The 23,494-nt window shown below is 41.0% G+C and overlaps 2 long non-coding RNA genes across 2 annotated transcripts in view; both read left to right on the top strand.

Annotated features, from left to right (window-relative positions):
- The window catches only part of LOC112550122, an 8,676-nt gene extending 7,618 nt beyond the window's left edge, over positions 1-1,058 (top strand). Inside the window, exon 3 of the long non-coding RNA XR_003093782.1 lies at positions 267-1,058. This is a non-coding gene — a long non-coding RNA (uncharacterized LOC112550122). The remainder of the gene's footprint in view (positions 1-266) is intronic.
- Positions 1,059-10,068: 9,010 nt separating this feature from the next.
- Positions 10,069-13,229, top strand: LOC112550123. Its single transcript, XR_003093783.1, has 2 exons — positions 10,069-11,298; positions 12,353-13,229. It is a non-coding gene; the product is annotated as an uncharacterized LOC112550123 (long non-coding RNA).
- Positions 13,230-23,494: the final 10,265 nt, after the last annotated feature.

Here is a 23,494-nt window from a genome sequence, read left to right as displayed (position 1 = left end):
GGGAAAGAGGCAGAACTGGCAGGAACCATCCCTTACAGTTTAGATTAGAACAACGACTCGGGGATACTTCCTGATTGTTTTCTTTTCCTTTAGAAAATCAGGCGATGGCTGATTTATCCCCAAACACAGCAGGTGTAGTGTAAGCATCTTGCTGATACAGAAGGGGATTTTAGGCCAGAGACTCTGGGGATGGGTGAAGAAATAACAACCTGAAAATGCACACTTGATCTAAATGCTTCCTGTTTATTGTCTGATTGTTCCTCTAGGTACCCCACATCAGAGAGACAGACCCTTCAACGAGCCTGAGCCAAAGCACCATATCCTTTGCTAGAGATGTCCAAAGGGGGTCCCAGTGTAGTACCTGTAGCACTGTATTCATGGTATTTCTGCAAACTATTGCAGCCTCTGACCTTCCCAGCTTTGAGCACTAGAGATACACATGGAGTTGTTCCTGGAGCAGAGTACTTTGGGGCTCTTATATTATTCTACATATTTAGTCTTCCATGTGCATTAAAGTCCATCACAGCATTGAAGCCTTCGGACAGCTGATTTGAATGATTTTTTTTGGGGGGGGGGAGGGAGGGGGTAAAGGGGCATGCAATAGAGTATATAGTAAAACATCCGTTATACTGGAGACTGTTAACAGCAAACAATAATTAAAGATGGGAAGAACAGGGAGTAAGAAAGACACAGAAGAAAGCAAAACAGAGAGCCAGTCTCCATGCACACAAACCGCTAAAAGGCACTTACCAAACTGAACTGAATTGATTTAACTGGACGGGTGTTCGTACCTTTAACAGATAAGGGCATGCAGGCAGTTGGCCGTGTCCGTATCAGTGTGTCCGTATGAGTATTAAAAAGTAAAATGAGATCTGCCATGGGAAGGCACTGAACCATTGCAATATCGCAGCTCGGGAGCTAGCTAGCGCTGGGGAACTCACAGCATCCGAGCGCCTTCTTCCCAGGGACAGCTCTCAGCTCTCCAGCGCAGCGAGCCAGGACTTGCCTTGCTTTCCCCAAGCTAAAGGCATGAAACACTAAATCAGTATTAGGAACTCGCTAATTTTCTGTTTGTCTTCTTTCCCTGCGTGGTGGCTGGTTGTTTCCGAGCCCTTTAAATGTTACAGCCTGAATGATTCAAGACAGGCTATCCTGATGGAAATGAAATGTGATGTAGGCTGGGAGGAGGCGAGAGTCTAATTTTCAAAGCCAAACTGATCCCATGCTCGTTCCGACGTGGTGAAATGGAAAATTAAATCTAATGCTTTATTAAGGATACAAACAGGGTCTGAAAGAACACCCCGCCAGGCACATGGCCGCGGGGGAAGCATTTTTATAGGAACATGCAAAAGGGTTTGTGTATCATTAAGCCCTGCAAATTGCAGACGTCTTTTTTGGCGTCTAGGAATCTCTGGAACTTGGTGATGTTTGCAAACACTCTGGGTTCCTGGGCGAGGCATTCAGTCCAGAAGTGGGCTGCTCGGAAGTGTTTCAAAACAACCCCTAAATATATTTACTGAGCCACTTGTGTAATCTCAGAGGCTGAACGCACCTTTCCACGATCTTTATCCAAATAGTGCAATGATGATGACTACTGAAAACTGCTGGTCACAGTGCAACATATGCTCACGATATAGCCATCCTTCTAAATGCACTTTCAGTGCACAGCAAATCAGAAGTCAGCACACTGAAGGCCCCCTCCATCTGTCACATTTATGCTGCGATTGTGTTGATCACGGAATATATAGGAAGGGTGCTACATGCGCGCTCAGTTTAAGGCACCAATGAGCCTTAAAAACGGTCCCCATAAAGTGTAGAAGCTTTGTATGACTCTGTTATATGGCACCTTCAATGTCATGTGTGGCAGGGGGTGAGAATCAGGTGATTGTCAGTCCTGGGGCCCAGACCACACTGGGGTTTGGAACAGACCCAGGACCAACAAAGAGCTGATTGTTACATCTATCAGAGGTGGTGGGGGAAGGAGAAGGGAGGGGAAGGGTGCCAGTGTCCAGGACATTAAACCCAGTGTCAGGCAGCACTGGCTATGTTGCCCAGCTCAGGGAGAAAAGACTCCTGGCAGGAGGGCAGAAGGAGCCTTTGGCTTCCTCCTCAGGGACTTTAAATGCTATGCTGGGCATCTTGGGCATAACTGACCAGTGTAGGGTTTTGGAAATTAGTCTACTGTCTGCCCTGACAGCCATTGGGAACCAGAGCTGGGACTGTCCAGGTTCTGGGACTGACAATCAGCTGATAGTTGGCCCGAGTCCCCAGACAGCCATGAGTCTCAAGCAGGTCCTAGAACTCTCTAGCAGAGCCCATATTTGCTGATTGTTGGCACCATATGTGGGTACCCCACTTTCAACCTGCTAGTGCATGGAGAGTCCAGGCTTCCTCTTCACTGGCAAGCAGCAATGGTGCTATTGGGATCTCAGCCTTGATCCCAAAATTGTGTCTCCTGCCATGCATGTGTGGCATGTCAGGAACTGTGATTATTTGGACTGAGAACCCTATCACACCTTTAAATGAAAGGGTGCAGGCTTCACTTGTACTATGCACAATTTAAAATGGCAGCCAGCTGTGGTAATAATGATTAAGTTCTTGAGACTACAACACAGTAAGACCTTTGGAAAGGCCACCGGTTTCATAATATTCTCTCTGAAGAGAGGCCAGGGGAGGGAATATTACCTGCTACATCAAGTTTCTTAGTTACTGCACAGAGAAGCACAAAACTGTCTTTACCTCAAATCTCAACTGAATGAGTGCTTTTTAGACTCTTGTGCCTGTGTCAAGCAAGGCTTAAAATCAGAAACAATAAAATGAGGGCAATAGCCAGATACAAGAACTTCAGCATTTCGGTGAAATCCTAAGAGATGACTGCAACCTTTTATTGAAGGATTTCAGCACTCCGGACAGTCCAGGGCAACTGGGCGTTCAGGACCTTGGAGAGGATCTGACTCAAGCTCTTAGCAATGGGCAGAATAGAAGGCCAGCCTAAATCTGCCACTTTGATTGATTCACTTTTAGTTACCTTAATTTTTATTTCTTTCAGGGAAACTTGTACATATCAGCCTTCCTGCATGTGAGCCTTTGGAAATGTTTAAGCGCCAGAGGCCAGAACATTTTCCATCCTGCTCCAGTAAAAGGACATGCTGGAGCCTAGGAAAACTCATTACTTGTGTAATGTTTTTATCTTACCCTTTAGACTAAGTCACAAAAATCAGCAACTAGGAAGAAGACCTACTTTTTTTTCCTATCAATGTCTGTTTATGGATGGCAGCAGGGTAGAATAGGATAACATTTAGGACTAGATTCTATTTTACCTATTATGCATCTAAGTTGTGCTTAGATAAATAAGGCCATCCAAACTCTATTACATCCCAAAAATGTCTAAGTAACACAACCACAATGTTATTGGGATAAAAGATAAGACAGATTCTCCTCTCCTTTGTCAAACATTCACTAGATGTGATTTTTCTCTTAGTAAGATTTTAGGACTTGTATGGAATTGATGTACCTTCCCAGGGTGAATGAGAGTAAGATGACTACCTAGCTATACTGGGCAATTTCCAAGTATGCATAGTTGACTGAGATTAGTTGAGCTATGTAGATTTTGATGTAAAATCTGAGTAAGTGCACTAGCTTTTATTAGACCAACTAAATAGTTGGGGAAAAGTTCTTTGCAAGCTTTTGAGCACAAAGACCCCCTTCATCAGTCATAAGGAAGCTCTGCAAGATACATTGGAGAACACATAAGATATCACATCTACCCAAAGGACCTTGCCTGCCTATGTCCTTAGACCAGCATGGCTACAACCAACAACCCTGTAATAATTGGAGAAAGGTCTGGCCTTGAGCGTGAACTCTTAATCCACCTTGCCTGAGTCCTTGAAAAAAACAGTTAATATATAGACTTTTGTAGCACACACTCATTTTAGTTTTAAGATTATAATACAAAAATGATATTGAGGAGGAGGGCCTTCCTAATTATGTTAAAATGTTGGTCATAGTTTAAGACAGGGTAGAATAGGTTCACATTTAGATGCCTAAGTATTTCTTAGGGTGATGTTACCTGTTAAATTTGCATGTGCTAACTACAGAATGTTGTATGGTATTAAAGACTGCTCACATGCTGTGAGCAGTCTAGTGAGCAGGGGCATGGGTAAGAGCTGCCAAGTCTGCCCCATGAGTGCCCATCTCTCTGGTGGCTGCCCCCTCTTCTGAAGCTCCTCTGTGGCTCTCCTATGGCTTCCCTCTCTCCCATGGCTTGTCCATGGCTCCCCCCATGGCTGCTTTCCTGTGCCTGCCTGTCTCCTCTGTGACTTCTCTGCTGCCACTGGCTCCACAGCTCCCTGTCAGTTCATCAGTTGAGGACAGTAGAGTTCAGAAGGGTAGATCATGCACAATGGGCATATCTACATGTGCATATTTACTGAGCAGTAATCAAAATTACTGCATAGTATGGACATGTGTCTACATGTTCATGCTCATCCTGCACAATAAATATGGTGACTTATGCTGACTTGAGTGTAAATTTGATACGTGTATCATTCAGGTATCAAATTTACACCCTATTAATTATTGTTCAGTAACACTCATGTAGACACCTTACTGCACAGTAATACTGTGTGTGTGGACTGACCTGGGACTAACTTTAGTCCCAAGTCAGTCCACATACAATGTTAATATGCTTTAATGCCTGTATATGTAGATGCCGGCCTATTCCTGCTTACTGCACTTAACTTACTGTGCAGTAAATTTAAGCTGGCATAAATTCACATGTAGACATGCCCAATGGGGGGTAAACTACTCATATTGGCTCTATGGAGCTGACTGATGTTATCGCAACATGAGGTGCAAAGACCAGCTGGGGATACTCCTCACCTGAAGATGTATAACTTGGAGATGCTCAAAGTTCACATGGCTCATCTTCTCCTGCCTTAATTTTGCAGATGTTTCTGTCTTAAGCACATTTAACATCTGAGATGGGTAACATATAACAATAGCTTTAGACACTTAAGAGGAGGGTAGGACCTGGCCCCATATTTCTAAAGCCTGTCTTTCTATGAAATGCTGAGATATAAGCACACAGATCAGTGCTAAGCACTGCCATACCATGTAAATTTTAAGTTGGTCTGCTAATCAAATTAACCTTTTTGTCATTAAACTCTTTACTAGTGATTCTGAAATATATATTCTGAAATGCCTGGGGGTAACTCAGATCACAGCTCCTGATCAAATGAAGGTTTTGAATGAGCAGTTATTCCAGAGGCTGGTTCTTGGCCCATAACCATTTGGAGCTCAATATATATTCATTGTTATCTTCAAGAAAAAAAATAGTTATCCTTTTGCCTAATGGATATAAAAAGATTTCTGCCTACCGCTCTCTGGCCTATATATATATTCATTTTGCCTGAAGAGAGCAAGACAATCAAATATTACACATCAGATACAATGATGGGGTTTTTTTCTGTCACCTCAGGTATTTTTAATGCTTCTGTCCTTTGAAGATTATTCTCTTTAACTTGCTAGAGAGGACTGTCTCTCTAATTTAAATATATTTCCTAATCTAAAGAACTGGCAGCTAAAAATCAGAGAGATTTTCCAATGCCCTTTACAATGTGTTTGCAATATTATCACCCACCCTGCAGAACACAGTAACCTGAGATTCACTAATATCAATACCGCTCTGCTGTCCAGGCTCCAACGTTGCTAATTACTTCACTTACTGCAAAGGTGTCAATTGAACTTTCTTGTAATGAAGTTTCAGTCAATAAAATACCTGGCTTGGTATATTTAAAAGGATACATGTCTATGTGATTGGACACAGATGGGGCATGTGTAAATCAAAACATATTTTTTCTTTATTTTAATTATCAGCATAAAGAGAAAGATGCAGTCAGAATCCAATGGGTCATAAAAGTTACAAGGCCCTCAGCTGCTTAGTGACTTCAAAGGAACAGAGTCTACTTACACTAGAAGATGTAGATGGATTTGAAGAGGTTTATAAATTTGGGGATATAATTTTCTTGTACTAGAAAACATTTTATAATTTGGCATCAGCATGCCAGAGAAATATGGCTGCCATTACCATTAGACATCAAGCTGGGTGGGTTCTCTTCTCCAAAAGTACATAGATTGCCTTCTGACTTTTTAGGCATGTGAGTACACTTACTTGCCAATGACATCCTCAGAATCACTGCTTAGCTGTTCCTTACCCAATAGGCACCTCGGTTTTTTTAATGCCCAAGTATATGCTAGTTGACATGTGCAAATCCACCTAGTACTGATGACACCCTGTAATTGAAAAGCCTCAAGGAGTTCTTTCATGCTAAAGCTCCAGAGTCTCTAAATCAAGTTTCTCAAAGATACAGGGCCAGAATCAGCAGGGCCCTGCCTTAAACAAAAATCAGACCCTGCCTAAAACAAAAAGCAGCTGGGGATATACATATGTGTATAAGTGTCTGTGTGCATGTGTGACCTACACATTAAGGAACTGTGTTTTTTGGGAGTGGATTTCTCTCCACCTTTTCAGTGAGAGATGTTCCAGTTTGTAGAGACTTCTCCCCCACACAGATGATATAGACACAGGGTTGTAGAACCAACCTCTCTGTCTGTCTGAATTAAGGTTTAATTCTTTATACAAAAAACCTTTGACAGGAGAGACAGAGGGGAAACTCCTCCAGAATAGCCCAGTCATGAAAGAAGTCACATAGGATAATTCAGAATCAAGCAGATGAAGTGTGATTTGAACCCATGTTTCCAGTGTCCCAGTCAAGTGCTCTAAAAACATGAAGTTATTCTTGGGTTTCTCATTCTCTATCTTGAAGGTTAACAGTTGAGGATCCTAGTAGAGGCTTGCCAGACAGAAATGCCCATCTCCAACCAGGCACACCAGATAAGGTGTCTAAACTCTGCACCTTCATTCTTCAGTTCATTCCTTGTTGCCATAGGTGCCTCTCTAAGCTATTCCTAAGGATCCTTTATTTAGAAGTCTACCTATTCCCAAGCACTGTATGAGGGAACTGGAGACCTAACTTGGAGCTGATGATTTCAGTAGCTGGCACTGGCAGGGCACCTACAGGTTTTTTATTGCAGTGGAAATATACTAAACTAAAGTTAGCTTTCATCTTTAGGATCTGCTATACATGCTAATTTAGGGAAAACAATCATTACAAAGAGAAGGGAGGCTTAGAGTTGTGTATGTGTAGTTCAATGAGAACAAAAAGGCATTAAAAAGGAGAGAATAAATCTAAAGGACCTCATACAACTTATCTGCCCACACTACCTTGCCTTTTTTCAAGACCTAGCCCTACCCAGACCCTGCCCTACCCATTTCTCTAAATTCCCACATTTTGGTGACATTACCAGAACTATTTCCCCATGACCATCTTTCTCATCCTTTCAAATATCCATTCCTGGGTCCAAGTAAAACAATGAAGATGGTAATATCAAATCACTCTACATGTTGTAATTGGGTTATTGCAGCACAGTATTTAAGGAGTCTTGCTATGGCATGGATTCAAGTTCTGCACTGGGCTCATGTGAAAGCTTATATCAGTTAAGCCATAAGTATATGGGTACCCCCAGTCATTTGAGGTGTGGAGTTAAAAGTGGTTGCATATGAAGCTAATCACATCATCCTCTTGTGTGCCAGTGAATATAGAAATGGGTGTGTCTTAACCATGCTATCCTATGGACCATTTGTCTTGGACACTTTTGAATAGACTTTTGTGGCAGTTCATAAGTAGAAGTTAAAGTTTTCATATTCAATGAGGACTTTAGTGGATTAATCAGATTTGTAATGATTCAGTTACATATTCTTGTTTGCAAGTTTTCTTAAAATGTCCTCATCTCAGTAAGAACGTACAAAATCCAACTCTTAGACCCTAATTTATCAAAGAACTTAAGGACATACTTCACTTGAAGCACACACTTAAATCAGTCCACATTCAGTAAAGCATTTAAATGGGGGTAATGGGATTTAACCATGTGCACAAATCCTTTGCCAAATGAAAGCTTAATAGCACTGATTTTCATTTAGAACAACAGTAATGCAATTATTATTGATTTCTGGTAGTGCACAAAGACACCAATCTGGATCAGGGTGTCATTGTATCTGGAGCTGTACAAAAACATAAAATGACCTGGTCCCCCAAATGCTCACAAACTAAGGATCATATTCTGGCACCCTTATCATGCTGAGTAATTCCTTACTTGGGACCTGATTACATCTCTATTGCAGCTAGAGGAAATCTTTCCTAGATCACAAAGGACTTTGGATCACACTCTTGGTGAGCAGTTCCAGTGAAATCATTTGAACTACGTGACAAATTAGATCTTACTTATCAAGAATATGGCTGGCCTGAAGTAACAGTCTACAGTCTAATTTGCCTTGTTCTAATACACTCATAACAATATTGGAAGACTTAATAGTGGATATCCATCTTTTACTTCCACCTTCTCCAACTCTTTGTAATCTTGGGAGAGGGTTATGTTGATGGGAACAGGTCTCTCTTTTTATTTTGGTTCTATATTTACTGAATCAACTTACAGTTCTCACTTCCTTTTCTTCAGAGCCACTGAGTCTCTCTAAACCCATTTGATTTTCCCCAGCCTTACTACTGCCTCCTACTTAGAACTAATATATGTTCTGACTCACCTTAGTCTTCTACCCTGCCATCCATCCTTTCTCCCTTTAATTTTCAAACACCATTACCACCAATGACTGGGCACTAAATGCCGACTTTTGCTTTCTTTCTCTACTGCATCTCTATGTCATTTCTCTGTTAGCTGTCTGAACTTCTTTTAAAGAAAGCTCTCATAATTAATTAAAAGAATCACTTTTTGATACTTTGTTTAAAATGATGTGATGGTAGAGTAGAGGAGGTGTCTGTCTACAGGTCAGAAGGCGTCAGATTAAACCTCACTCTGGACTTGTGCTGAAAGCCATCATTAGTCAGCCCAACTACAAATGAGTACCTCGTGACTTCGGTAGAGAGACAGAGGTGCCCTGTCATGATGCTAACCAGATCATTGTGGCCATCATTGACTATGGAAACTGACCTTGTTTAACCCTGGGACTATTGATTCTTATCTCATTACCTCCATTAACTTTTGTGACCCCTTTTTTCCGATGAGTTCTTTGCTTGTATGCCTTTCACAACACCGCCCCCCCTTCATTTCTTCCCCTCCCTCCTTCTTTCTTACCTGTTGTATTCTGATCACTCACTTCACTTTATGCTCGTCTATATGCTGCCCTTTCACAGCATTTGATGAAGTGAAATCTCATGCTCTCTCTGTATATATCATTTTGTTAGTCTATAAAGGTACATATCTACCCTGCCTTCTGACTGCCTAACCAGCAGTTCTCAAACTGTGGGTCACAACTCCAAATGTGGTCACAACATCAGTGGATGCGGTTATGATAAACAGGGATCTGGGGGGCACAGGAGACATGTTGGAGGGGCAAGATGGGTCCCACAGGTCATGTGGTGGGAGGGGGGTGGGAGAGCAGAAGCGATGTGGCAGTGGTGGGGAGCAGGGAGGCAAGGTGATGCAGCAGAGGGGGCATGTTCTCCCCCCAAGATTTCTATGCCCACAGTGAGGAGTGGGGCTGCAGTTGGGCTGGACCAGTTCCGGGCAGGAGCCATCGCTGTGGCCAAGTGAGCAGGACCTGGCATGGGTGGGAGCACCATGCCACCCTGGCTGCCAAGGTGAGGTGCAGCAGTGGTTGCACGGAGTTGTGCCCCTGCTGCTACCAGGCAGGCAGGGTGCACCTCAGTTTGGTGGTCATGGCAGTGTGGTGCTCCCTCCCATACTGGGTTCCTCCGTCTGGGCCAGGAAGCCCCAGTGGGGAGGGCAGCAGGGTGGGAAGCCCCAAGCCTGCAGTGGGCAGGCCATATCCTCCACTCTCCCCACCTCCCCACAGGTGGCCCAGCCACCTGTGGGGGAGGGGATGGGGGAGCTGGGCTCCATGCTCTGCTCCATCTGCAGCAGCTGCTGCCTCCCATGCCATGGGCAGCAGCCGGGGCTCAGATGCTGCTGGGGGTTGGGGGGGGGCATGGGGCTATGAGCCCTGCCCCTGGGGCACCTAGGAGGGTGAGGGGCTGTGGGTTGGGAGTGAGGGGCACTGGCAGTGTTAGGGAGCTGTGGGTGGGGAGTGAGGGGCCCCCCGCAAAGGGCTGTGAGGTGGGATCAAGGGGCCATGCTGAGGAAATGGGGTCATGAATGGAGTCATGCTAAGGAAAGTTTGGGAAACACTGGCCTAAACCATGCTAGCCTGATATCTAGGGTCAGGCAGACCATGACTGGCTTAAGAGCTGGACTGTACTGACAGTCTTAATGAGGGAGGAAGGAAAAACCAACTACTGCCATATTTTCTAGTATCTACTTCTTTATTCTCAAATCCTTCCTTTCTTCAATTTTGGAAATAGCAGAGTCTCTTATATGTCTTTTTAGAAGTCCATAAGCCTGCCTTCATTATCATAATTACAAAAATATTGTAAAGTAATCCAAAGAGATGTGATAGATATTCTGATGTAGTATCATTACTGAAAATCCAGTCATTGTTTCTGTAGCAAGCCCAAATTTTGTTCACTAAATATGCAAGAGACAAGGATTTTTGCAGGAGGGATCTTTTATTGCAACAACTGTAACATCACAATAATAAACCAAACTTTGCTTCCCCATGACTATTTTGTGTAATTGGGTTACAATAAAAATGAAGTAATGATAGTTTAAAAAAAAAAGAGATTGCTGATGCAAGTAGCCCTTTCAGGCATAGGATATGCGCAGCCTCTCTGACATTATTTAGATATGCTGCCTTCGAGAGTTACCTGAACTGTACAGTTCCCTGCAGCAATACATCAACTGAATTACTTTACAAGGAAAGAGGTAGATTCCCTTGAGTTGATGTGACAATAGCTTAGTAGCTCCAGATTGTCTTACATCAAGTGGAGCAGCCTTTCTAATATGCCTTTTAGAGTATAAGGAGGAAAAAGTAAGATCCCAACTGAAATTTTAAATTTCTGCAATGATGACAGTGCTAATTATTAATAGGCATAAATCAGATGTAGCCAGAGTTCAGGCAACAGGACACATGAGGCTCGTTGCATTCCACAAAATGTCTTGCAAGCACATTTTGTCTTTAATGTTGCTGTGTTACCTGTTCAGATTAGAAATCCCAGCATGGTGTAATCCTGCATAGAAATGGAGGATTGGGATTTGTAGTCTCCCTTCTGCAATAAAGATGATGATAGATGCAATCTACTTCTTTGTCTATGGCCCATAACACTTATGGTAAGTTGCCAATTTAGTCTATGGCTAGGTCAGGTTTGTGTCTCTTTTCATCTGGTCAAAATTTCTGCTGCTGATAATTCAGTCTTTCAAGTCTCATAGGCTAAGTACAGGCATTCAAGAGGGCCAAGGCAGAAGTCCTCTAACTTTTGAACTTTACTCTAAGCATCCAAGGTTAGGTTAGGAGCAAGCAGAACAAGCAAAGCCTGTCTGCACAGCCTGAGCATGGCAGGTAGGGGGAGCTCTCATGTTTCCCAGCATGCCTTGTGGGTTCCTCAGGCTGCTGAAGACTCCCAGGCAGAGCCAAATGCCTGAGCCACCCCTGACTGGCTGGTGAGGACATCACAGCTGCCCACCTGGACCTGATGTAGCAGTGGCTTGTCATGGCCATGAGCCATCAGCTGGCTGTTCCCTGCATGCTTACACAGTGTACCTGTGCCCACCAACTCTGTGTGTGTGTGTGTGTGCATGCATGTGTGTGTTCAGTCTTCCACGTGGACAATCATCAAGCCAAGAACACCTGAAATTCAGAGTAGGCAACCACATCCTTCCCTATGAGCATACCTCAGGCTACCAAGGAGTCACATTAGACCATTCCCTCACCTATAAGCATCACAATCAGAAGGCCAGCAGTAACATCTCTCCATGGGAAGCTACCTTAAGATGTTTAGCCAGCACAACATGGGGTGTTACCTTTAAAGTGCTCAGAACTACCGCACTTGCAATTGTATATGTCCCAGCAGATTACTATGCTCCTGTATGGTCTAGAAGTTGTTGCACAAAAAAGCTCAACACCATACTTAACAGCAAACAGAGACTCACAACAGAATGCACAATTTACACATATATGTATTCTTTGCACACTAGGGCATTAGACCAATTTACATAAGAAAATAGACCCTAACCACTCCCCTGCTGCCAGGTTTCTGGGCTTGCGGAAAGCCCGGCAGGCCAGGTACTGCGGCCTTGTGTATTGCACTAGATTTAGAGAAGGGGTAGGGTAAATGGAAATGAAATTGCTGTTCAGACTAATTTGGCCTGAAATCTATTCCTACAGCATTTTATACCAACATTGAACAAGTTCCCCATTGGGCATGACCTTGACAAGGAAGCATGGGTCAAGATGAACAGACTGAGATATGGACGCTTCAAAACAACATTGTACAAGATGAACATCTTCACAGCCCCCTGCATGAATGTGATATTCAGCAAACAGCACAACACTTAATTCAAAGCTGCAATCTTTACAAATGCCCAGATGGGGTAGATGGAATGAATCCACACATGGAGTGATAATATCAGACAGTGGCTCATAGCTGGCCGGAAAGAACAAGGTGGGGGTGGGGTTTGGAAACATGGGCTTCACCACCTTGGGTCATTGAGAGCTTAGGCAAAGGCCAGCCTGGCACTTGGGCAGAGGAGATGAGCTCTGGCTTAGGTTAGACTGCCGCCCTGTGAGTGGGGGGTGAGTGGGGTACTGCAATGTTCCATGGGATATCAGAGGAATGTGACCTCCCATGAGTTGCAATGGAACAGATGTGGTACAGATGTTTGTTACGGCACTCTAACCTACAATGCTGAAATAGGATACCATATCCATCCAGGGTTATCCCAGAGTGGAATCTGCCATTTTTACAGTGCTCTGTGTGCCCTGCCTGTTTGGTTATGGCTGTGGAGTGCTTTCTGTGTGTTTACCATGCAATAAGTGTAACTTCTGCACCTGGCATATCATTTGATAGAGATTTACTTTCTGGACTAAGAACAATTCATTCTTGTATGTTTACTATAGACAGGTGATGATGAAATGGAACACGGTCCAATCGTATCATGAAGGCTGTGTAATGATAAAATGCCTTTTTCATTACAAATGAAATAATAATTCCTGCACTACTGCCAAACATACTTTGAAATAAATTTAGTTCTGTTTATTGTGAGGCACTGGGAATATTCAGATGTCTCTGCTTTTCAACCCTTTGGAAAAAGTCACTTTGTCGTGCAAAACTTCATAAATTATGAAGCCTGCTAATATTCTGTTCTTGATTTTCTTCTTCAGGGAGCCACCTGATTTAGCCCCATGAACTGCATAGCTCTGTGTATTATTCCAATTGATTGTATCTATTTAATTTTGCATGACTGCCTTTGAAATATTATAGCTACCATTAACTCAGAATTTGCACACAGCAACTGACCCAAGGAAAAGGCCTGCCCTTCCTGAACCACCCGGGGGATATTTTTACATTTTTATTTTGTTTTACATTAAAGACTGACATAAGAGCTGTGTAAATTGATTGGATTTATAAAAGTCATACATTGATATTCCCTGAATGCTTACTCTGGTGGTTAAGGCATCCATTCACAAAAGTAACTGATTGAATGCTTAATTTCAATCATGCATTTACATACTTAAAATTAATAGATGCTTATGGAATAGGGATGTTGTCTTGAACTGGACATTAATTCATATTAGCACAAGGCTGTATGTCAAGATTCCTGGGTTCATGACCTGGATCTGTCACTCAGGGGAGCCATTTAAGCTCAATTTTCAGAACCGTCTTCTAATTTTGGATGAACAAGCTTATGTGTTCCCAGTTTAAGGCACTCAAGGGCTGCTTTTCATACCCATTATGCACTTATTGTTTAGTTGTTATCAAGGGGATCTACACATAATAACTCCTACTGGAAACAAAGACCTGAGCACTTTAGAGAATGGAAGTCTAAAACTTTAGCAGTCCTGATATTCTTATCTGCAGAATTATTGCTAAGTTACCTCTTCAGGGGTGTATTATGAGGCTTAATGTATGTTCAGCAGTTATTTATATAGAAAAGTTGCTAATGCATATTAGGATTACGTATCAACAGCAGAATCCATCCACACTTACCCTTCATTTAAGATGCTGTTTTTTATTTTCTCTACTTTCACTACTTAAGTCACCAAATCAGCCAAGCTTAACTTAATTTTTAGCATTTGTTGAAGTGCTCTGGTGAATAGGGATGCAGGTACTCATTTATGTGAAACTACACACCTGTGTAGGTAGTCTTTTGCAAGCCATATAACCGTATTGTAGCAGTAACTGGAAACAGGAGTGAAGTATTTTTTCTTATTTTTATAGTATCAGAAGCTACGTATTGGAAATTTTCCATACTTCTTCTCAAGGTACATTTTAATGCAAGCCTTCACTTCAGTAAGATATTCCTGAACTTCACCATATTCACAAACTTTATATTTTCTTCAAACCTTCATTGCTGACAGACATCCAACTTTTAATACGCATTGAGTGAGAGTAGTTGAAAAGAAACTGACAAGCTCCCTATCAATAAGTAATACACCTGAGAAAAGAGGCCCAATTACCAATTCCAGGTTATTATACAAGCTGTTATCTTAACTGTACCTAAAGAAAAAACATCAGCAGTCCAAAGCCAAAATCTGTTTGCTTCCAGATAATCTGTCTAATAGGGAGAAGGAGGATCCTGCTGAGGAGGAAAGAATGGAAATAATCTTCTGAATATTTTACACTGATCATATTAAATTATTCTTTAGGACTTCAAAGTAAATACATTTAAGACTAGATCCACAAAGGGGACTTAGACTCAGTGTTGTAATACCTAATGCCTCACCCCCTAATGAAATCCACAGCCTTGAATTAGGCATGTTGCCTCTCCATACACTGCATGGAGGGGTTAAATGCATGAAGCAGTGTTGAAGTTGAAATGGTTTTGCCACGCTTGTATTGTTCCTGCCTCTCCATGCATAAGAGTTGGAATGTACCAGCTGATGCCCTTTTGAAATGCTCCCCTCTTGATATAGCTCCAAATTTGCATGTATCCAGACTGTAAGAATTTGAGCCATAAAAACCAGCTATATGATCTGGGCCTGCCTAAACTAGTGAATACTGAACACAAGGTTCTGAGATATTCTGGGGAGATACTTCCCCCCTTGCTGAGACCCACAGCCCTGATCATTCATCTGGAGTTAGGAGTTTAAGTATTTTCCTTGAGAAAGAAGTAATCCTTGGAACGGGGGCTTCAACCCAGGTCTCCAATCTTGTGTTCTCTTTCTTTCTTTCTGTCTGGCCCATTGAATCTTTAAATATTCTATAAGGATTGGAACAGTCTCATCAGGCAGGACTGAGAATGAAAAGTATGCATAAGGAGGAAGAATATGAGAAGATTAAAAAAAAGACAGGTCTTTTTCTGTCATAGATCTCAAAACACATTAAATATGTAAATATCACATAATTTTACAGGTTGAGAAACTGAGGTAGACAAAATGGCAGAACCAGCACTAGAACCCAGGCGTCTTAACTACTAGTCCATTGGACCACAAAGACTTTGTGGAAGATAAATATTTTTCCTTAACAAATTAGCCTAATACTACAGAGTTGCATGGATGCCTTGATGAATGCATAGATTGTCTGGAATCATTATTATAGAATGAAAAATCATTATCTTTATTTAATTGCTCCAATAATTCAGTCACTACATTCCAAGAAAGAAAATATCAAGAATTGTTTCCTTTTATTAGCATTTATTGCCAGAAGAAATTGAAAGTTCATTAACTTAAGCTAAGTGTTTACTACAAGTCTATTTACATCTTTACTTGTGGAGGGGTCAAACCACAGTTGTCATCTATTGAGCTATTTCAATTTCAAGGTCAGAAATAGAGAGAGAGACTGATAAAACACACTGCTATTCTGAACCCCACACTTCTACTGCTTTGAACAAAGAACATATGGGATCTTGTCTGTCTGATCTATTTTTGTTTGTAGCTGAAAACTCATTATGCCTTCCCCCCTCCCAATACAAGATCTGCTCTTCTTGCCCCAAAGTATACATTTGGAATTTTTCTTTTATAAGTATTCGTGCTTAGTGTTTTGTCTCAGCACCATTCACCTTACTCCTTGACTGCTTCCCAGGTTAATTAGATCAACATAGGGAGTTCACTAATGCAATTCATGGAGCCTAGGGCTGCTCTTTTCTCTGGCTTTAGGAAGACCTGTGCATTTTTTTCTCCTGAAATCCATGTATCCATCATTACAGCATTTTTAATCTTTAAAGAACTGTGCAAAAACTAATTCATTCTCCCTGGGTGTATCTACACATGCACTTTATTGTGCAGTAGACTAATTTACTGCACAGTAAAGTGTCACCATCTACATGTGCATAGCCATTAGGGCACAACAGACTATTGCTGCACTGCTGGGTAGTCCTGTCAGAAACAGGTACTGTCAGACAGCACAGTAAATTACTGAGCTTAAGCACATGTGTAGACACCATGCCTGGGAGTGGTTTACTGCACAGAAATTTGCTGCACAGTATATTCTGTTGTATTAATTGTATGTGTAGATACACCCCCTGTGAGTTAAAGACCTGCATGTTAGTATTATAATTCCCAGTTTAAAGATGGGGAAACAAACAAAGAAGAGGTAAGTAATTATAGCTCTTCATTCTAGTCCATTAGACTGCATTTCCTCTCAAGATACCTGAGCACATAATGATACCTGCACTAATGTCCACATTCAATAGGCAACCTTCTGCCTTAACTTACCACTTCAATTTTTTTCTAACGTGTCCAATACAGTTTTGTGTAGCCTTTAATTAAAGTCATCTCTACTAGGCAACCAATGCATCCTCTTGGTTTCAGCTGTAAGGCAATTTAATAAACAAAACACCCAGTAACTGCTGAACTACACTTGAGCACTATTCTCAGATTTACCATTCACAGAAACTAATAATTCTGGGAATGACATCACAATTGAAACCAATGACTGCATTCAACGATAAAGCGTCTTCCTGAGACAAATGTTTCTATGCATGTCTTTGGGGAACAGAGGCAGTACTGTTCTCCAAGCCCCAACAGAGAAAGCCTATTTATGAATATAGTCAAACTATCCTGACTGTACTTCCTGTCAAATAATTACTGTTTACCTCCCTGAGTTACATCCACTTTAATAGATGGTATCATTACAATGGTTCCCTCTTGTACACCATGAAAGACAGTGAGAAACAATCACCCGCTGTTTTCATTAGGATCAGCTTGGCTCTGAGATAGCAGCAGCAGCAGAGCTATTGTTATGTTCTCAGCTAGATCTATTTATATGCTATGACATGGAACAGTCTTTGCTGTCTTGACTTACCTATTCTCAAAATAAATGGTCTGTAGTTAAGATTAATACTATACATAATTAATACTAATTATCATAATAATACTGACCAAGTTACTAGGTTTAATTTCAATAGTAAAGCACCTCTAACCCTTGGGAATGAGGAAGGAAATGACCTACAAATCTCAAGTGTCTAATATTGTTCTTGTAAGCCTGCAGCTATTGTATATTGACTAAACAGGTAAATACATTATATTGACTCAAAGCAGATAATTATAAAAAATAGAATCAGCATTCTATTTCATCAGAGTATTTCCCAGCCGTATTGAAACCTTCAGTGCCATAAGCAGGGCATAGAGCGGAATCCCTTGCAACATATGCATACATTCTCCTACTTATCCTGATTATTTTTACTATTGATTTGTGTTGTGGTAAAGCCTTGGATCATCAGTTAGGGATCTGGTAACTGGTGCTAGATGCAGTACAAATGCAGGATAAGGCAATAAGCCTTGTCTTAAACAGTTTAAAATAAACTATGATTCAATCTATTTTATTTTAGTTTCAAAGGAGGTTCTGTTCCTTGTTGAAGAAAAGGTTCATCCTTCAGTGGCGAAAATGCAAGTCAGTAATAATTATTAACCAGTAATATCATCTTCTTTATTTTGATTTTACCTAAAATAATAAATACAAACACTTAGCAAAATCATTAATATGTACACATTATTATCTGTGCAACTGTTTAGTCTTATTGCAATAACCTCTGAGATGTCTTCTTCTGTCCCCATGTTACAGTTCATCAGCCTCCCATTCATTACATTAGGCTTGACATGCAAGTTGCATACACACAGAGAATGGGTCTTTCTATATCTTCCATGAAGAGCTAGTAAGTACATTCTTGGGTTTTCTATTGATAGTAATTGCAGACCATAAGACCAGGGGAGTATTTGGTGATAAGAAGACTGGTGGTACATTAATCAGGTATGACCAGGAATATCATTTTAAAGATGGTTTGCTACTTCTCTTGAAAGGAAGTTCTGGGAAGTTACAAAAGGAGACATGGAGGTTGTTTCAGTAGGGATAAGCAGCTGTCCTTTGTCAGCTGCTGTGTTCTCAAACTTTTCATGGAACCAGAATGGAGAAAAGGGTCCTGAGGGGAAGAGGAGAGACAAGGTTTTAGCAGAGAAAATCCAGTCATCTTAAACTGTGGGGAGTCAGTCACTGACTCTGTGGGAGATTGAGTTCAGTATCTCAGGATGGGGAATCTTCAGTAGCTCAGATCACATGGGTTACTGGTCTTCATGGAAAGAAAGAATGGGTTCTTCTTTGGAAGATAGTCTTGCAAGAATCCTGTTCTGAGACCTCTCAGACAGGAAAGGGCTAGTAACGTTCAATCACCCTTTAGCGAGGAAGATGATCAGTGGTGCATTCATACATACTTTGCTTTAATGGGATGAAGGACTGAAACTTGATGAATGCAGCATATAATCTTTCCTACATTTTATTGTTTCAGATGCACAGATCTGAAGAGTAATCAGGGCCAATAGCAAGAGGGAAATGGTGAAATTAATAGGTCCTCCTGAAAACATGGCTCATCACCAAAATGAAATAGATTTAGAGTTTATTTGAATTATGCCTGAATAGGAAGAACCATCACCCACTTCTGTTCTTTGATATATAGTGTACATTTTAGAAGATTAAATATGAATGAAAGTAAATGGAAAATAAACATATATAAGATGGCATGCAATTATATTTATATTTCAAATCAATGACATCCAGGTGCATTTGAAGGGAGCTACAATATGACAATTGATGCATCACTGAATCTGTGGGGAATGTATAGTCTAGTTTTGGGGACTACATAGACTGAAGACAAATGTATTCAGGTTTAAAACTGTTAAAACAATAGTAAGTATTCTTCATGAAAAATTATTCTTTTTCACTAAAAAACTATGGTCTTCAATCTTTCTTCTAATCTTGAGTATTATTGACCTCATAAAGGTCATTTTTTTTGTTTTAAAACCCCCTGAACATTTCAAAACAAATGAAAATGTTTGATGAAAAAATAAGCAAGGTTCACTCTCATGAAAAAAAATATTTGTCTGCTGTATTCATCATAATTTTGCTGCAGCTGTTAGGGAGTTCAGCATACCGTGACATTTGAGGGATAAACATAACATGGTTTTGTTATCTCTGTTTGTTTATCCCCTTTGTATCCCTTGCTTAAGGAGAACGCTTCCTCAGGAATCATATCTTAGAAATGGCCGCCTATCAGCTCTTCTTTTTCCAGATAAATCTGCATCATGCCACATCAGAAGCAGTCAACATCGTGTTTCTTTATGGCATGGATCTTTGTGACAGTTTGCATGGGAGCCTTCATTTGGAGCCTATTTTTATTCTTAATGCTCCATATTCTTCTGTTTTCCATTGCTGTTATTAATCTCCAAATCGGTGATTCCTGAGGCACAAATCAACCTTAGAGATGATCTGGTTATCATATTTAAAGAAAACTATAGGGAAAAATATCATAGTTGTTTCTATTTCACAAGGTTCAAAATAGAACCTTTTGATTTTTTTGGACAGGCAAGGGGGTTTTGTGATATCTTTTTTTGGACCAGCTGTACAGCTGGGAGAGTAATTTGACCAGTTTTTGGGTACACACTTCCCTTCCTCAGGCCTTTATTTATTTATTTATTTATTTCACTTTTTAAAGACTATACGTATTCAAAATTGTTATCTAAACAACATCAAAATGTTTCTCGAGGTTTTCTTTACTTAATAGGGAAAAAGCAAATTTAATTGTAATACAACTGTTAGCAACTATTTCAATAAAAGTACTGATAATAACATTATTTAAAAAACCCCAAAAGACAACAGCTTTACATAACATTTTTCAGTTTTGAAACAGGCCAGTTTTTCTGACAAAACTACTTTCACTTATAAACAAAACAAGGCAGCCGGTTCTAGTAGGTACAATACTCACTTTAGTAGGTACAATACCCACCTTACTAAGTTATCAGTGATGTTTGCAGTGTCCAATGAATAGCCACTGCATCCAATGGTTACAGGACATCAACATCTTTCACCTGATTTCTTGAGTCCAGATTTTGTTACTGGCAGGTATCAGATCAGTGATCAATTCATAGTAGTGGGCAAAAATGCACACCCTGGGAAGAAGCTGCATGGAAAAGGAATCTAGTAGGAAAGGGCACCTTTCTTCCTGAGAGGGCTTCGTTATTTTGGCCTTGGTATTTACACTCGTAGAATCCAAGATTCCTCATTCTTTCTAAGATGTACTGGGGGCATTTTAAGCTGTCTGCACTGGGAAATCCCATGGTTTCTCTGACAGGGTGTCCCCATTTCCCAGTCACAGAAACATTAATGTATTTTGATTGATTTAGAGCACCTATCCCAGGCCTCTAGCTGACCATACAAAATTAAAGGATGCAAAATAGAAAGAAAGAGAAATAAATTCTACAAAATGCACACTAGAGCCCCTTTTCTACTCATTGAGATTAACATAACATTTGTCACATATATGAGAATCAACAACCCTTACCTTACACGTCTTAAAAAGCCGAGAAGAACAAGCTTTGCAGCCTACTTACATAGTAAAAAAATCTGTGCATTTATTGGCCAAGGAGGAAATTGGTTCCCAAAGCTGAGGAGCCCCTATGGAAAGTGCTTTGCCTCTGCTTTTCTCCCTGGGGCATTACAGAAGACATTTCTGCTATGTAGTGTTTTGCAGCAGCCTTTGTTTATGGAGGGCTGGTGGGGGGCAGGGGAGACTTTTGAAAATGCTGCTGCATAAACAGCACCCTTTGCTGGCTCTAAAATTTGGCTCTTCCTTCTGATAAATGTATTTTACTGCCAGCAAGTTATCATGAAGGACTATTGCTTCAAGGGGCATACCATCCATTTATCTCTATTGGTAACTGGGTACATATCCAGCAGCCTCACAGGGGAAAATACTATCATCCAAATTGTCAGAGCAACCACAAGTCATTGAGCAACTATAAATAACCAGCTTTTGGCTAAGTAATGACTCCAGATGGGATGCAAGTAACGTGTGTGCCAAAAAGCTCCACTTCAGGGATTTACACTATTTAGGAATACAATACTGCTATTAGAACAATTTAAACCAGCACCATATCCCGAAACATTTCTGTAAGTGCTCACCTGACCTGTGTACTCCAGCACATGCTCCACTAAGCTATAGGACATGCAAATAGACAACCATAATTGTATCTAGGAGAAACATCTAGGGCACCTTTACTGGGATAAATGTGCTGTAATTTCATGGAGCTGGAGGGGTCTAGATGCTCTTTAAATAATCTTTGCTTTAGTTCATTCAGTTGTGTTAGCAACTGTGGAAGCAAGAGGGGTGAGCTTGGGAAGGAACTGTTACTTAAAAGATTTACAGTAAGGATGTTATCTACAGCTGCTATGTCTGCCTAATTACTCATACCACTAGCACACACATCAGGGAACAGGGACCTTGGAATGGCCTGTACTTCAAATGTTCTGAAGTTTCCTGGGAATCCCGGATGGCACATTTAAAAGAGAGATCATAGAAAAGAGTTAAAGTGGCTTTTAAGTAGCTCCTGGTTAACAAACTTAACCGTACAAGGAGAGCAATTGACAGCAAGGCCATCCATATCAAAGTTTCTTTTATTTCCTTTTAAAAAATTAGATATCTATTTCTTGAGGGACTAATTTGGTTGATGTAGCTATTTGCTGATCCCACAGCATCATCAAAAATTCTTTGCTGAATGATGGCAAAAATCCTGAAGTATGCACTAAAATGAATTAAAATGTAGCACTGCAGATCAATTTAGGCAGCTTTTGGCTGTGTGTCTGTGGAAACATATTTGGACATTTTATGTCGAGGTTTGAGAATGTAATCAGAAATTAAAAGAAGATAATGTCATTGGATTACCACGGAATGAGCATAAATATCCAAGGCCTTATGTCCTTCTCACTTGCAATTACTTTTACATCTGTGCAATGCCCTGGATTTCAATAAAGTTACTTCTGATTTAACACGGTTATAAAAGAGTGAAGAATTAGTCTTGGATCAAAGAATGAGAATAATAAAAGCCGAGTATCTACTGTAAAAACAATGTGACTTAGATTCAATCCTGAGATTTACCTTCCTGTCATTTATTGACTCTTTATTCATTTTCCATGACTATTATTTTTGTGAGCAAGAGCACATTAGCTGAAATCAAACGTGTGAAATCTTTCATGAATACATGATGATGCACAGGTTCACATAAGAAGTATCTCAGTCAGTTTGACTTCTCTTCTGCTCATAAAAGTCCCAGTCATCCAATCATTGAAACAAAGCAATACCAGATGTTAGCTGACCAGTCACATGTTACAAGAATTGTATAGAGAATAGCAAATGTCAAAGAAGTCATCAAAATTACTAATTTATGAACAACCCCAGGCCAATATCCCTGAAAATGAAGTTTGCAAATTCACAGCAAACACACAAGTTAGATCAGTGGTGACGCGTAGGGGTACATAGGGGTGCACGTACACCTCCTGAGAGCGCTGGTGCACCCCCTATCAGGTTGTGCCCCCTGGTCAGGCAGCGGGCAGGGGGGCATGTGGGAGTGCTGGTGGCCCCCTGTGAGTGCCGGCCGGGGAGTGGGGCCTCCAGCAAAAGCGGCCACACCGCTTCCAGAAATGGCCATGGGAATTCTGGAAGTGGTGCAGCCCTTTTTTGATGAGCGGAGGGGACCCCCTCCCCACCATCACTGACTGGTGTCAGGGGGGGCACATGTCCCCCCCGACTCAAGAGGCACCAGCCACCTATGAGTCAGATCATGGCCTGTCCTGCTTAGAGGCACAAGGAGCTTCACAACTCCTCCTTCTTTCAATGCATTGTTGTACGATAGCAGTACTTCCTGCATAAAGGGGGAAGCAAACTCAGAGCTACTGCTGCATCCTTCTTTGATGTAGGTGCGTGTGGAAAGGTGTGATATGAGAAAAAACTTATCTACACCCATGAAACATATGAGCAGTAATGTTGAGTGGGAATTAGATTTTCTGTTTCACAAAAGCTATTCAGATTTTATTTTTTTTGGAGA

Source organism: Alligator sinensis, unplaced genomic scaffold (genome assembly GCF_000455745.1).
Source record: "Alligator sinensis unplaced genomic scaffold, ASM45574v1 scaffold957_1, whole genome shotgun sequence".
Taxonomy (NCBI): domain Eukaryota; kingdom Metazoa; phylum Chordata; order Crocodylia; family Alligatoridae; genus Alligator; species Alligator sinensis.
Note: the sequence above shows the minus strand (reverse complement) of the source record. Positions and strands in the feature narration are given on the sequence as shown.